Genomic DNA, 15,530 nt, shown 5'->3' with positions numbered 1-15,530 from the left:
AAGGCCCTGCTGAGAGCTCACCTCCTCCAGGAGGCCTTCCCAGACTGAGCCCCTTCCTTCCTCTCCCCCTCTTCCCCCCCTCCATCCCCCCGTCTTACCTCCTTCCCTTCCCCACAGCACCTGTATATATGTATATATGGTTGTACATATTTATTACTCTATTTATTTTACTTGTACATATCTATCCTATTTATTTTATTTTGTTACTATGTTTGGTTTTGTTCTCTGTCTCCCCCTTTTAGACTGTGAGCCCACTGTTGGGTAGGGACTGTCTCTGTATGTTGCCAATTTGTACTTCCCAAGCACTTAGTACAGTGCTCTGTACATAGTAAGTGCTCAATAAATACGATTGATGATGATGATGATATAACAGCTGGCAGACACATTCTCTGCCCATAAGCTTGCAGTCTAGAAGGGGAGCAGACATTAATATAAATAAATTACACACATGTACAAAAGCACTGTGGGGCTGAGGGTGGGGTGAACAAAGGGGGCACATCCAAGTGCAAGGGCACCAGGATACTTCCCCCACCCCCACCCTAAATGGGATTTAGGCCATTCTGAGCTTACAGGAGTTACAGCTGGGTCTGGCACTCTGACAACATGTTCCTTCCAGAACAACCCCAATGGAAATTGGACCAGCTGTACTGTTCAGCGTAATAACACTGATTCAGCATCCACTCCATCCCCAGGGCTCAATTGATGTTGGCTTCATTCACCAAAAAAAAAAAATTACCCCTGGTAAGGTGCTCTCTGTTACTACTTAGTGTTTTTAATGCCGCCTTCTTTCTTCTCTCCGAACTATTACTATGTCGAGAACATGTGCCGAAATGTCTGAGATTTTTCTGAATATGCAAGAGTTCATTTGATCCCCTGAAGCTCCAAAGAGGAGGGGCTGGATGATTTCAAAGCCACTTTCTGCCAGAGACCGGGATTAAAGATGAGCAAGTGGATGTGCGAGTCTTAATCTGGTGATTTTTAGCCCGCTGTCTACCGGATCCCCTAGGTTTCGGAAGAAATCGGGAGGCAGCGGTGGAAGAGTAGGGGTCATGTGCCTGTGAGCCCACTATCGGGTAGGGACTGTCTCTATGTGATGCCAATTTGTACTTCCCAAGCGCTTAGTACAGTGCTCTGCACATAGTAAGCGCTCAATAAATACGATTGATTGATTGATGTGCCTGGTTTTAGATTCTAGGGTGGCCTCATATAACTCAACTCCTTAACCCTACCTTAGCATGGGAAAGGGGTTATTTTTAACCAGCCTCCAAACAATAAAATAAATATGGTGCTTGGTAAGTGCTTACTATGAGCCAAGCACTGTTCTAAGCAGTGGGGTACATACAACTTAATCCAGTTGGACACAGTCCCTGTCCCACATGGGGGCACATGCTCTTAATCCCCATTTTTCAGAGGAGGTAACTGAGGCCCAGAGAAGTGAAGTGATTTACCCAAGGTCACACAGCAGAAAGCGGCGGAGCTGGGATTAGAACCCAGGCCCTTCTGACTCTCAGGTCTGTTATCTATTCACTAAACCACGCTGCTTCCCCAAGTTCAGTCTGTCATAGGACGCCTAAATTAGACCCTGACCTAGATGAGAAATGGGATCGCCAGGAGAATTTCCGTGCCAAGGCCAAAGAGAAAGGACGATTCAGACTGAAAGAGTGGAAGGACAGAAAGTACACTTTAAAATGCCATGACTATTTGGTTGATTTCTGCTAGTTTTTCTATTGTTTGCCAAGTTTTAAAAAGACGCAACACCTGCAACAGAGGTCAAATTTCTTTAACAGCCACTAATTTAAGCCAGAGCCATGATCCTTTGCTAGATTTCTCCATTAACTAACTCCCGTTCCCTAGATTCTACTCCTCGATTTAACTCCCGCGAAACGTTTAGACGAGGTCTGAGAGAGGCAGTGGCTTTTGCAAGGAAGCAGTGGAGTTTTATAAACCAGGAGGCGATCTTTTTCTTTTGTTTTAAAAGACGCTCGTTGCACAGAAACAGTAATTTTTAATGTCCAAATTCCATGTGTTTCAACATTTCCTCTAGAGATTTTTGGCACTTAAGTTAGAATTCTAAAAATAAGAAACGAGACTTGAAACCTAAACATCCACATTCTCAGCCTGGGAGGCTTAAAAATAAAAACAATTTCTGGCACTTCATGCCAAAAAGCAGTAAGAGGAAGACAAGGCTTACATAAGATGGCTTCCCTTTTTTAAAAACAAAAATCAAGAGTTTTCTTAACTATTTTTTCCAACTTATACAAAAAGTATTTCGCTAGAGCAAAATTATTCCTCCCTTTTCCCATTCTCCAACCTCTCAAAATTACAACAGAAAACATACATACACTTAATTATTGTTTATAGCATTCACTAGATTGCACAATCCTGAGTCTTGGCCAATACTACTTCTTCCCTATTTTTTAGCCAAATAGGCTCAAATATATACACTGAAATTTCTGAGAAAAGAAAATCACACAAGTACTTTCACAAATTAAAAAGCTGCCTGCACGTCACAAAGCAAACATATTTCATTTTTGAGTAGGCGTTTAGTAAACACGCTGTAAACGTCCAAAAAGGAGAATCGACTGAGTTAAGGTGACAGTAAGTTAAGAGGCAATGCATCTAACAGTGGTATTTGAGTGCCTACTGTGGGAAGAGCCCTATATTAACCACTTGGAAGAGTACGATGGAGACATGATCCCTGGCCCTCAAGGAATTTACAGACTAATGGGGGAAGACAGTCAGATATGATATGGCTTAAAGTTAGTAGGAAAAAGAAAGTTACAATTGGTTATAACAAGAAAACGGAAAAACAGAAATGTCAACAAATAAGTGCATAAACAATAGCATATGTAAATCCGTGTACTTAGAATGGCTGTAAGTACACTGATCGATTACACAAATGTTGAGGTGGAGGTTGAAATTATTCATTCAGTCAGTCGTATTTGACTGCTTACTGTGTGCAGCACTGTACTAAGCGCTTAGAAAGTATAATTCAGCCATACAGAGACAATCCCTGCCCACAACGGGCTTACAATCTAGAAGGGGGGAGACAGACATCAAAACAAGTCCTCTTCTCTCCTTCATCATCATCATCAATCGTATTTATTGAGCGCTTACTATGTGCAGAGCACTGTACTAAGCGCTTGGGAAGTACAAATTGGCAACATATAGAGACAGTCCCTACCCAACAGTGGGCTCACAGTCTAAAAGGGGGAGACAGAGAACAAAACCAAACGTACTAACAAAATAAAATAAATAGAACAGATATATACAAGTAAAATAAATAAATTGACCCCAACTCTCCACCTCTCCCCTTCTGCCTTCCTCATCTGTATGACGTGGGCATCTGTGTGGATGTTAGTGTTTGTGTGAGTGTGCAGCAACAACTGGATGTTGTATCTAGGTGTGTGTCTGTCTGGGATGTTTCTGGGTGTCAGCATGTCTTCCCTCTAAAGACTGTAGGCTCCCTGTGGGCAGGGAAAGTGTCTACCAACTCTGTTGTGTTATACTCTCCCAAGCACTTAGTACAGTGCTCTGTACACAGTAAGCCTCAATAAATACCATTGGTGGATTGACTGAATAGCATCAATATAAACAGAATTACATATAGACAAATCAAAATAAGTAAACCGGCATTAATATAACTATATAAAATTATAGATATGTACATATATACACAAGTGCTGTGGGGCGGGGGGGCAGAGCAAAGGGAGTGAGTTGGGGCGATGGGGAGGGGGAGCTGAGGAAAAGGGGGGCTTAGTCTCCATAAGAAGAAAATTAATCAGGGAATACTTTTTGGAGTAGATGGGACTTCAAGAGGGCTTTGGCGTTGTGGTCAGTTGGATTTGAATGGGGGAGGAAGTTGCAATAGTAGCAGTGGTAGAAATGGGGATTCAATACCTGTTCCCCCTCCTACTTAGACTGTGAGCCCCAAGTGGGACCTGATTATCTTGTATCTACCCTAGCGTTTAGTCCAGTGTTTGGCACAGAGGAAGAGCTCAACAAATACCTGATCATCATCATCATCATTAGCAGCAGCAATGGCATTTATTAAGCACATACAAAGCAAAGCATACATACAGAGCAAAGCGCTGTAGCAGTAATGGCATTTATTAAGTGCTTACTGTAGGCAAAGCTCTGTCCTAAGTGCATCTAAGTGCAAGAACACAGGGGTGAGAATTAGACAGGGTCCGGGCCCTGAAGGGACGTGAGAGACGCACTGTGGGACAAGTGAAAAGAGGACTTAGGGAGGAGCACCGTACTGGAGAGCGGTAGGGACAGAAAAAATGGCAGAGAAGAAATAAGGAGAGAGAATTTGCGGGGAGCCTTGTAGCCAATGAATGGTCAGAAGAATCTTGCCGCCGAAGGAGATGGACGAGGGAGATGGACAACCTTGCTGATTTTCAGGGAGAAGAGATGGGGGCTAATGGCATTCGAGAATATCGACCTGGGCTTCAAAGGGATGCAAACTAAAGAAGAGAGAGACTGGAGGCACAGAGTGTTACTGTCCCTAAATATCATATGCCAAGGATGTTGTTTGCTGCACTTCAGAGTTTCTCATTTACACTTATCACCTCATTACCTAGAATCTATAGTTCTTTACCATCATTTCTCTGATTATAAACTCATTGTAGGCAGGGAATCTGCCTACCAACTCTGTTGTATTGTGCTCTGCCAAGAGCTTGGTACCTTGCTCTGCACACAGTAAGCACTCTATAAATACCAGTGATTGATAATTTCTCTGTCCCCAACAAATAGTTACTCCACCTTGTCTTTTGCCCCGCTAGGAATTCTACTGGCATTCCCTGTTCCTAACATTCCAGACATCCTTAAAGACACCCAGAAACTCCTAAATCCCATTTAAGAGCCGTAAAAGCAAAGGAATCCAGAATTTTAGTAGATATTTAACCGGCTATAAATAGGATTTTTTTTACTATTCACCCACTTGTATTTTGAAATTAACAATCATCATGCAAATAGAGCCCTATCAATCCCTCCATTAGACGTTACAAACAAAATCCCGTAACACTTTATTCCTATCAAATCAATAAGGCCGCTTCAATGCCATCATTAAGAGCAGATTTTATATCTTTCTATAGGTTTACGCATTTGAATTGCAATTGCTGTTGCATCACAAATGCCACAATTTAGCTAACACAACCCAAATTTTCATAAAGAAATCTTGTTTCCGATGGCATTTAGGAGCAAGATTGTCACTGCGCTCAATTTCTCAAGCATGACAATACTGTGCTACCTTTTAATAGTTTTAAGAATGTGGGCATTGGATTCTGTTACCCACAGAGTCTGATCCCAGTGCTTGACAAATAGTAAGCATTTAAATTCCACAATTATCATGATCTTTATTAGCTTCTTTTCAAGAAGAGCGTGGCTTAGTGGAAAGAGCCCGAGCTTGGGAGTCAGAGGTCATGGGTTCTAATCCCGACTCCGCCACTTGTCAACTGTGTGAGTTTGGGCAAGTCGCTTAACTTCTCTTTGCCTCAGTTACCTCATCTATAAAGTGGGGATGAAGACTGTGAGCCCCACGTGGGACAACCTGATCACCTTGTAACCTCCCCAGTGCTTAGAACAGTGCTTGGCACACAGAGAAGCAGCGTGGCTCAGTGGAAAGAGCACGGGTTTTGGAGTCAGAGGTCATGGGTTCAAATCCTGGCTCGGCCAACTGTCAGCTGTGTGACTTTGGGCAAGTCACTTAACTTCTCTGTGCCTCAGTTCCCTCATCTGGAAAATGGGGATTAAGACTGTGAGCCCCCCGTGGGACAACCTGATCACCCTGTAACCTCTCCAGTGCTTAGAACAGTGCTTTGCACATAGTAAGCGCTTAATAAATGCCATCATTCATTAAGCGCTTAACAAATACCATTATTATTATTATTATTATTCTATATGAGCCTCACATAACCAAAAATGTAAATTGCATTACACATACTTTAAAAGGGGTAGATGTCACCTGAAATAGGGCATACTACCTTGACTAGACAGATTCATTCATTCAATTGTATTTATTGAGCGCTTACTGTGTGCAGAGCACTGTACTATGAAATCTGTACTCAGAGAATATATACAGAACGAATCCATTTGGCCTATTTCTTTCCTTCCAAAACTAAAAAAAAAAGAAGCTAAAGGTGTCGTTGCTTTTGGTCACTATTTAGTAGCTAGATGGGAGCTCAGTTCTCTAGACTGTCAGCTCATTGTGGGCAGGAATGTGTCTGTTGTTTTAGTGTACTCTTCCAAGCGCTTAATACAGTGCTTTGCACACAGCAAGTCCTCAATAGTACAACTGATGAATGAGAGATGGAGAAAGACACTGTAGCAAAGATGCAGAGCCGTAATGAATTCAGAAGGTGCATTGTGCTGATGTTAATCGAGTCCAAGTAAATGCAGTTCTGTGGAACCTAAGTTCAGCATCCACGTGTGCCCATCATCATCATCAATCATATTTATTGAGCGCTTACTATGTGCAGAGCACTGTCCTAAGCGCTTGGGAAGTACAAATTGGCAACATATAGAGACAGTCCCTACCCAACAGGGGGCTCGCAGTCTAAAAGGGGGAGACAGAGAACAAAACCAAACATACTAACAAAATAAAATAGAATAGATATGTACAAATAAATTAAATAAATAAATAAATAGAGTAAAAAAAAATATGTACAAACATATATACAGGTGCTGTGGGGAAGGGAGGGAGTTCTGCCCAAGATGTGCTAATACTCTACACTTGCTTTGTGAGCATCCAAAGACTCAATTATCTAAAATGTTCCTTCATTGGCTTACTACAGTATTAGCAACAAGTTTTCTCCACCCCCAACTTGCCCTAATCCTCTTCAGACTGAGAAACTGGTTCGCATGATTTCGACTAACATGCAAATCCCAGCTAGCGGCAGAGAAATAACTGTATTAGTAGGCTGGTTAAATAGCCCCGTAATTGCAGCACTTATATCTATTACTACTCTTAACACCACTACCCTGACTCACGCGGTTCATCTTTCCACGCGCCACCAAACTGACGGCAAATCCGTACGCGTTAGACCCGAGCACGTTTTCTGCAGGGTGAACCTGCAGAACTAACTCTGAAGCTGCGTGGCTCGGTGGAAAGAGCCCGGGCTTTGGAGTCAGTGGTCATGGGTTCAAATCCCGGCTCTGCCACGTCAGCTGCGTGACTTTGGGCAAGTCACTTCACTTCTCTGGGCCTCAGTTTCCTCATCTGGAAAATGGGGATTAAGACTGTGAGCCCCCCGTGGGACAACCTGATCACCTTGTAACCTCCCCGGCGCTTAGAACAGTGCTTGGCACATAGTAAGTGCTTAATAAATGCCATTATTAAAACTAACTCAACAAGAGTCCAGTTTCTTTTCAGTCATTTCTAAATAATTTTGGCAAACTCACAAAAAGGATGCATTGCAAGTCACCTCGGCTCCAGAGCAAGAGAAACGTTCCCCTCCATACATATTCTCTCTCGCTCACCATTACAACCGAAACAGGTCCCGAACACACCTTGGGAGGATAAATAGTTCTGGGCTGCTGCAGAATGCTCCTGGGTAGCCTCTGATACTTTTTTTTTGGGGGGGGTGGGGGGCTGCAACACAACTGAAGCACCGCCTAAAGCACCGGGCCCAAGCCCCTATCAATCATATTTATTGAACACTTATTGCGTGCAGAGCACTGTACTAGGCTCTTGGGAGAGTACTACATGACAATATAACAGCCACATTCCCTGCCCACAGTGAGTTTACAGTCTAGAGGACTACATCCTCTCTAGACTGTGAGCTCGCTGTTCACAGGGATTGTCTCTATTAGTCTTGTACTTTCCACGCGCTTAGTCCAGTGCTCTGCACCCAGTAAGCTCTCAATAAATTACGGTTGAACGAATGAATGAATCCCCGCCACGGCTCCTAGGTTTTTCAAATAAATCACCAAATAGTGGAGATTAAGATTTTGTTGTCTGTCTCCCCCTTCTAGACTGTGAGCCCACTGTTGCCCTTTCCTCTCCATCCATACCGCTACCCTGCTCGTTCAAGCTCTCATCCTATCCCGTCCGGACTACTGCACCAGCCTTCTCTCTGATCTCCCATCCTCGTGTCTCTCCCCACTTCAATCCATACTTCATGCTGCTGCCCGGATTGTCTTTGTCCAGAAACGCTCTGGGCCTGTTACTCCCCTCCTCAAAAATCTCCAGTGGCTACCAATCAATCTGCGCATCAGGCAGAAACTCCTCACCCTGGGCTTCAAGGCTGTCCATCACCTCACCCCCTCCTACCTCACCTCCCTTCTCTCCTTCTACTGCCCAGCCCGCACCCTCCGCTCCTCCACCACTAATCTCCTCACCGTACCTCGCTCTCGCCTGTCCCGCCATCGACCCCCGGCCCACGTCATCCCCCTGGCCTGGAATGCCCTCCCTCTGCCCATCCGCCAAGCTAGCTCTCTTCCTCCCTTCAAGGCCCTGCTGAGAGCTCACCTCCTCCAGGAGGCCTTCCCAGACTGAGCCCCTTCCTTCCTCTCCCCCTCGTCCCCCTCTCCATCCCCCCATCTTACCTCCTTCCCTTCCCCACAGCACCTGTATATATGTTTGTACATATTTATTACTCTATTTATTTATTTATTTTACTTGTACATATCTATTCTATTTATTTTATTTTGTTAGTATGTTTGGCTTTGTTGTCTGTCTCCCCCTTCTAGACTGTGAGCCCACTGTTGGGTAGAGACCGTCTCCATATGCTGCCAACTTGTACTTCCCAAGCGCTTAGCACAGTGCTCTGCACACAGTAGGCGCTCAATAAATACGATTGATTGATTGACCGTCTCTATGTGTTGCCATCATTATTATTATTATGGCCTTGCAACCCCGTTCAGCACTTACAACAGTGCTTGGCACATAGTAAGCGCTTAATAAATGCCATTATTATTACTACTATCCCCCTCCAGTGCTTAGAACAGTGCTTGGCACATAGTAAGTGCTTAATAAATGTCATCATCATTATTATTATTACCTTGAATCCCCCTCCAGCTCTTAGAACAGTGCTTGATACATAGTAAGCACTTAATAAATGCCATCATTATTATTATTATCCCCCTCCAGAGCTTAGAACAGTGCTTGGCACACAGTAAGCGCTTAATAAAGGCCATCATTATTATTATTACCTTGCATCCCCCTCCAGAGCTTAGAATGGTGCTTGGCACATAGTAAGTGCTTAATAAATGCCATCATCATCATCATCATCCTCTGAGCCTCAGTTCCCTCATCTGTAAAATGGGGATGAAGACTGTGAGCCCCCCGAGGGACAACCTGATCACCTTGTAACCTCCTCAGCTCTTAGAACAGTGCTTTGCACATAGTAAGCGCTTAATGCCATCATCATCATCACTCTCTGAGCCTCAGTTCCCTCATCTGTAAAATGGGGATGAAGACAGGGAGCCCCCCAAGGAACAACCTGATTGCCTTGTAACCTCCTCTGCGCTTAGACCAGTGCTTTGCACATAGTAAGCGCTTAATAAATGCCATTATCATCATCATCATTCTCTGAGCCTCAGTTCCCTCATCTGTAAAATGGGGATGAAGACTGGGAGCCTCCCGAGGGACTAAATGCCATCATCATCACCATCATCATTCTCTAAGCCTCAGTTCCCTCATCTGTAAAATGGGGATGAAGACTGGGAGCCCCCCGAGGGACTAAATGCCATCATCATCATCATTCTCTGGGCCTCAGTTCCCTCATCTGTAAAATGGGGATGAAGACTGGGAGCCCCACGTGGGACAACCTGATCACCTTGTATCGTCCCCAGCACTTAGAACAGTGCTTTGCACGTAGTAAGCACTTAATAAATGCCATCATCATCATCATCATTCTCTGGGCCTCAGTTCCCTCATCTGTAAAATGGGGGTGAAGACTGGGAGCCCCACCTGGGACAACTTGATCACCTTGTATCGTCCCCAGCGCTTAGAACAGTGCTTTGCACAGAGTAAGCGCTTAATAAATGCCATCACCATCATTCTCTGAGCCTCAGTTAGCTCATCTGTAATATGGGGATGAAGACTGTGAGCCCCACATGGGCCAACCGCATCACCCTGTATCGTCCCCAGCGCTTAGAACAGTGCTTTGCACAGAGTAAGCGCTTAATAAATGCCATCATCATCATTCTGAGCCTCAGTTACCTCATCTGTAAGATGGGGATGAAGACTGGGAGCCCCACGTGGGACAACCTGATCACCCTGTATTGTCCCCAGCGCTTAGAACAGTGCTTTGCACAGAGTAAGCGCTTAATAAATGCCATCATCATCATCATCATTCTCTGAGCTTCAGTTCCCTCATCTGTAAAATGGGGGTGAGGACCCACGTGGGACAAACTGATCACCCTGTATCATCCCCAGCGCTTACAACAGTGCTTTGCACTGAGTAAGCGCTTAATAAATGCCATCATCATTATTCTCTGAGCCTCAGTTACCTCATCTGTAAAATGGGGATGAAGACTGGGAGCCCCCCGAGGGACTAAATGCCATCATCATCATCATCATCCTCTGAGCCTCGGTTCCCTCATCTGTAAAACGGGGATGAAGACTGGGACCCCCACGTGGGACAACCTGATCACCTTCTATCGTCCCCAGCGCATAGAACAGTGCTTTGCACAGAGTAAGTGCTTAATAAATGCCACCATCATCACCATCATCATTCTCTGGGCCTCAGTTCCCTCATCTGTAAAATGGGGGTGAAGACCCACGTGGGACAAACTGATCACCCTGTATCGTCCCCAGCGCTTAGAACAGTGCTTTGCACAGAGTAAGCACTTAATAAATGCCATCATCACCATCATCCTCTGAGTCTCAGTTCCCTCATCTGTAAGATGGGGATGAAAACTGGGAGCCCCCCAGGGGACTAAATGCCATCATCATCATCATCATCATTCTCTGAGCCTCAGTTCCCTCATCTGTAAAATGGGGGTGAAGACCCACGTGGGACAAACTGATCACCCTGTATCGTCCCCAGCACTTAGAACAGTGCTTTGCACATAGTAAGCGCTTAATAAATGCCATCATCATCATCATCCTCTGAGCCTCAGTCACCTCATCTGTAAAATGGGGATGAAGACTGGGAGCCCCCCGAGGGAGTAAATGCCACCATCATCATCATCATCATTCTCTGAGCCTCAGTTCCCTCATCTGTAAAATGGGGATGAAGACTGGGAGTCCCGCGAGGGACTAAATGCCATCATCATCATCCTCTGAGCCTGAGTTCCCTCATCTGTAAAATGGGGATGAAGACTGGGAGCCCCCCGGGGGACTAAATGCCATCATCATCATCATCATTCTCTGAGCCTCAGTTCCCACAGCTGTAAAATGGGGGTGAAGACCCACGTGGGACAACCTGATCACCCTGTATCGTCCCCAGCGCTTAAAACAGTGCTTTGCAGAGTAAGCGCTTAATAAATGCCATCATCATCATCATCCTCTGAGCCTCAGTTCCCTCATCTGTAAACTGGGGATGAAGACTGGGAGCCCCCCGAGGGACTAAATGCCATCATCATCATCATTCTCTGAGCCTCAGTTCCCTCATCTGTAAAACGGGGATGAAGACTGGGAGCCCCCCGAGGGACTAAATGCCACCATTATTATCATTATCATTCTCTGAGCCTCAATTCCCTCATCTGTAAAATGGGGGTGAAGACCCACGTGAGACAAACTCATCACCCTGTATCGTCCCCAGCGCTTAGAACAGTGCTTTGCACAGAGTAAGCGCTTAATAAATGCCATCATCATCATCATCCTCTGAGCCTCAGTCACCTCATCTGTAAAATGGGGATGAAGACTGGGAGCCCCCCGAGGGACTAAATGCCACCATCATCATCATTCTCTGAGCCTCAGTTCCCTCATCTGTAAAACGGGGATGAAGACTGGGAGCCACCCGAGGGACTAAATGCCATCATCATCATCATCCTCTGGGCCACAGTTCCCTCATCTGTAAAATGGGGGTGAAGACCCACGTGGGACAAACTCATCACCCTGTATCATCCCCAGCGCTTACAACAGTGCTTTGCACAGAGTAAGCACTTAATAAATGCCATCATCATCATCATCCTCTGAGCCTCAGTCACCTCATCTGTAAAATGGGGATGAAGACTGGGAGCCCCCCGAGGGACTAAATGCCACCATCATCATCATTCTCTGAGCCTCAGTTCCCTCATCTGTAAAACGGGGATGAAGACTGGGAGCCACCCGAAGGACTAAATGCCATCATCATCATCATCCTCTGGGCCTCAGTTCCCTCATCTGTAAAATGGGGGTGAAGACCCACGTGGGACAAACTCATCACCCTGTATCGTCCCCAGCGCTTACAACAGTGCTTTGCACAGAGTAAGCGCTTAATAAATGCCATCATCATCATCATCCTCTGAGCCTCAGTCACCTCATCTGTAAAATGGGGATGAAGACTGGGAGCCCCCCAAGGGACTAAATGCCATCACCATCATCATCATTCTCTAAGCCTCAGTTCCCTCATCTGTGAAATGGGGATGAAGACTGGGAGCCCCCCGAGGGACTAAATGCCATCATCATCATCATCATCATCATCATCCTCTGAGCCTCAGTTCCCTCATCTGTAAAATGGTGGTGAAGACCCACGTGGGACAAACTGATCACCCTGTATCGTCCCCAGCGCTTAGAACAGTGCTTTGAACAGAGTAAGCACTTAACAAATGCCATCATCATCATCATCCTCTGAGCCTCAGTTCCCTCATCTGTAAGATGGGGATGAAAACTGGGAGCCCCCCGAGGGACTAAATGCCACCACCATCATCATCATCATTCTCTGAGCCTCAGTTCCTTCATCTGTAAAACGGGGGTGAAGACTGGGAGCCCCCCGAGGGACTAAATGCCACCACCATCATCATCATCATTCTCTGAGCCTCAGTTCCCTCATCTGTGAAATGGGGATGAAGACTGGGAGCCCCCCGAGGGACTAAATGCCACCACCATCATCATCATCATTCTCTGAGCCTCAGTTCCTTCATCTGTAAAACGGGGGTGAAGACTGGGAGCCCCCCGGGGGACTAAATGCCATCAACATCATCATCATTCTCTGAGCCTCAGTTCCCTCATCTGTGAAATGGGGATGAAGACTGGGAGCCCCCCGGGGGACTAAATGCCATCATCATCATCCTCTGAGCCTCAGTTCCCTCATCTGTAAAATGGGGGTGAAGACCCACGTGGGACAAACTCATCACCCTGTATCGTCCCCAGCGCTTAGAACAGTGCTTTGCACAGAGTAAGCGCTTAATAAATGCCATCATCATCATCATCCTCTGAGCCTCAGTTCCCTCATCTGTAAGATGGGGATGAAGACTGGGAGCCCCCCGAGGAACTAAATGCCACCACCATCATCACCATCATTCTCTGAGCCTCAGTTCCTTCATCGGTAAAACGGGGGTGAAGACTGGGAGCCCCCCGGCGGACTAAATGCCATCATCATCATCATCATTCTCTGGGACTCAGTTCCCTCATCTGTAAAACGGGGACGAAGACGGGGAGCCCCCCGGGGGACTAAATGCCATCATCATCATCATTCTCTGAGCCTCAGTTCCCTCATCTGTAAAATGGGGGTGAAGACCCACGTGGGTCAAACTCATCACCCCGTATCGTCCCCAGCGCTTAAAACAGTGCTTTGCAGAGTAAGCGCTTAACAAATGCCATCATCATCATCATCCTCTGAGCCTCAGTCACCTCATCTGTAAAATGGGGATGAAGACTGGGAGCCCCCCGAGGGACTAAATGCCATCATCCTCATCAATCCTCTGGGCCTCAATTCCCTCATCTGTAAAACGGTGAAGACGGGGAGCCCCCCGGGGGACTAAATACCATCATCATCATCATCATCATCATTCTCTGAGCCTCAGTTCCCTCATCTGTAAAACGGGGATGAAGACTGGGAGCCCCACGTGGGACAACCTTTGCACATAGTAAGCGCTTAATAAATGCCACCATCATCATTCTCTGAGCCTCAGTTCCCTCATCTGTAAAACGGGGATGAAGACTGGGAGCCCCCCGGGGGACTAACTGCCATCATCATCATCATCATCATCATCCTCTGAGCCTCAGTTTCCTCCCTCAACTGTAAAACGGGGATGAAGACTGGGGGCCCCCCGAGGGACTAAATACCATCATCATCATCATCCTCTGAGCCTCAGTCACTTCATCTGTATAACGGGGATGAAGACTGGGGGCCCCCCGAGGGACTAAATACCATCATCATCATCATCATCATTCTCTGAGCCTCAGTTCCCTCAACTGTAAAACGGGGGTGAAGACTGGGAGCCCCCCGAGGGACTAAATGCCATCACCATCATCATCATCCTCTGGGCCTCAGTTCCCTCATCTGTAAAATGGGGGTGAAGATCCACGTGGGCCAACCTGATCACCTTGTATCGTCCCCAGCGCTTAGAACAGTGCTTTGCACAGAGTAAGCGCTTAATAAACGCCATCATTATTGTGATGAGGAGGAGGAGGAGGAGGAAGGGGGGAAGGGTCCTCACTGACAGGGCTCGGGCGTCGCGGGGCAACGGGCGTCGGAGCGCGGTCCATGCGGGCGGGGGCGGCTTCCTGCGGCCGCAGTCGAGCAGAGGAGGTCGGCAGGAGCAGGGCGAGGGGCAGGACGAGGAGGAGGAGGAAGAGGAGGAAGAAAAGGCCCCGGGGGGGCGGCAGGAAGAGGAGCAGGAGGAGCGGGCTGAGGAGGAGAGGCCTCAGGCCCCGAGCCGCCATCTTCCCTCGGCCAAGGGGCCCAGCGCCGCGCCCAGGGGGGAGGGAAACCCGGCCGGGGCCCCACGGACGCCGCGCCCCGTGACGTCAGCACGCACGGGGCGCCCGCCAATCCGCGCCCGACCTGACGTCATCCAGTCCCCGCCCCGGCCTCGGGAAGGGCGGGGCTTCTCATTCATTCAGTCCGTTCGTTCCACTTATTCATTCATTCAATCGTATTTACTGAGCGCTTACTGGGTGCAGAGCACTGTACTAAGCGCTGCGGAGGTTGCGAGGTCATCAGGTTGTCCCATGGGGGGGCTCACAGTCTTCACCCCCATTTTAGAGGCTGAAATGTTAATATTTTTAATATTTGAAGACTGGAAATTATATTTATTTTACGCCGCGCACGGGGCGCCCGCCAATCGGCGCCCGACCTGACGTCATCCAGTCCCCGCCCCGGCCTCGGGAAGGGCGGGGCTTGTCATTCATTCAGTTCGTTCGTTCCACTTATTCATTCATTCAATCGTATTTATTGAGCGCTTACTGGGTGCAGAGCACTGTACTAAGCGCTGGGGAGGTTACATCGTCGTCAGGTTGTCCCATGGGGGGGCTCACAGTCTTCAACCCCATTTTAGAGACTGAAATGTTAATATTTTTAATATTTGAAGACTGGGAATTATAAATATTTATTTTACGCCCACCAATCCGCGCCCGAGCTGACGTCATCCATTCCCCTCCCCGGCCTCGGGAAGGGCGGGGCTTGTCATTCATTCAGTTCGTTCGTTCCGCT

At 47.0% G+C, this 15,530-nt stretch overlaps 1 protein-coding gene across 1 annotated transcript in view; it reads right to left on the bottom strand.

Moving 5' to 3' along the window:
- The window catches only part of LRIG2 (leucine rich repeats and immunoglobulin like domains 2), a 53,750-nt gene extending 39,067 nt beyond the window's left edge, over nt 1–14,683 (bottom strand). The window contains exon 1 of the mRNA XM_038748907.1: nt 14,540–14,683. The gene's annotated coding sequence lies outside the window, so the exon portion shown is untranslated. The remainder of the gene's footprint in view (nt 1–14,539) is intronic.
- Between the last annotated feature and the right edge of the window lie 847 nt (nt 14,684–15,530).

This window comes from Tachyglossus aculeatus, chromosome 7, assembly GCF_015852505.1.
Source record: "Tachyglossus aculeatus isolate mTacAcu1 chromosome 7, mTacAcu1.pri, whole genome shotgun sequence".
NCBI classification, from domain to species: domain Eukaryota; kingdom Metazoa; phylum Chordata; class Mammalia; order Monotremata; family Tachyglossidae; genus Tachyglossus; species Tachyglossus aculeatus.
This window is presented reverse-complemented; position numbering and strand designations above follow the sequence as displayed.